Raw genomic sequence first — 1,288 nt, 5'->3', positions numbered from 1 at the left:
GGGGGGAACTGTTCCCCCCCCCCCCCCCCTCTTGGATTTTGTGCGAGCTTGTGAGAGCTGGTGGACATAATAGGACTGATTAGGGTTTTTAGAGTCAACCGGAGGGGATTTGTAAAGGATTCATTGAAGAAAATAAGACATAAATGCTCTAAACTGACCACAACAAGAAGGTTAATGTGAAAACTATGGTAGCATTTATGCACTTTTGCAGCATTGTTGTGTTTTAGTGTTTTGCCCAAGACCATTGCAACCAGCACCTCGTGAAGAGGAGCGTAATCAAATTACCTCGTGTTTGGTGGTTGGATCGCCTGATCCTCTCTGCTATTTCAACCCTTAATTGTCTCACTTTTTGTTATCATCTCGCAAACGATGTCGTGTGTAAAATTGAAAGAAATTAAGCACATTCAGTGGAACATCAAATCCTGTCAGATATATAAAGCCAGCTGTCATACGCTCCTGCATCATAAATTGTTTGTTTTGGGGCGAAGGGGGTAGATTTTTGTGAGATATATATTTTTTTCCTTTTCAAGTTATTATCTTGAGTATTAATGCTCTACACACAATCAACACCTGGTCAAATAATGGTTTGCTGAAATATTTGAGAAATAAATTAGACCCCCTCTGCATGTCAGCCTGCTGAGGTCATTGTTGTAGACAGAGCACATGCGTGGTGTGGCATGGGAATAAGTGGCATCGTTGCATAACATTGTGGCAGCGCGTACACAAGCTAACTGACAACACTAAGACCCTTACTTCATATTCATGTTTTTGTTTTATCTGTGTTTATCTGTAGCTGTTACTTGCCTGGAAATGCAACCCATAGCTACATTTTCATTACCCAAAAACTTTTGCAAATTAGAATTGCTAAAATAAATTAGCTTACTGGAAACACAGCAATTTCGAAAATAATTGGTGTTTTTCAGTAAAATGCATTTTCAGATTTATCAAAATAGAATTATTTCACAAAACTCAAATGGAAACACTTTTTTTTTTTACATCACACGAGTGACATGATCAACAACCGACTGTTACTTTCTGTCGTCTTCTAAGATGAAGAAGACGACAGGAAGTGGTAGGAGGACGCCGGCACAGCATGTTTTTTAAGGACTTATCGCGTGAACAAACGTACTCAAGTGTGGTTTTAATTGTGTTTCCTTTTTAATGTAAAAGCCATGGTGTGTGTGTGTTTTTTTTTTTTACATTAGCGGGAATATTGACAAAGTTTTGTACACACTTGTAATGGCCACTGACAGACAAATAAAAGCTTACTCTGTTCTAACCTAAAAAA

This window comes from Poecilia latipinna, unplaced genomic scaffold, assembly GCF_001443285.1.
Source record: "Poecilia latipinna isolate Pla-1442-1.1 unplaced genomic scaffold, P_latipinna-1.0 Scaffold554, whole genome shotgun sequence".
Classification (NCBI taxonomy): domain Eukaryota; kingdom Metazoa; phylum Chordata; class Actinopteri; order Cyprinodontiformes; family Poeciliidae; genus Poecilia; species Poecilia latipinna.
This window is presented reverse-complemented; position numbering follows the sequence as displayed.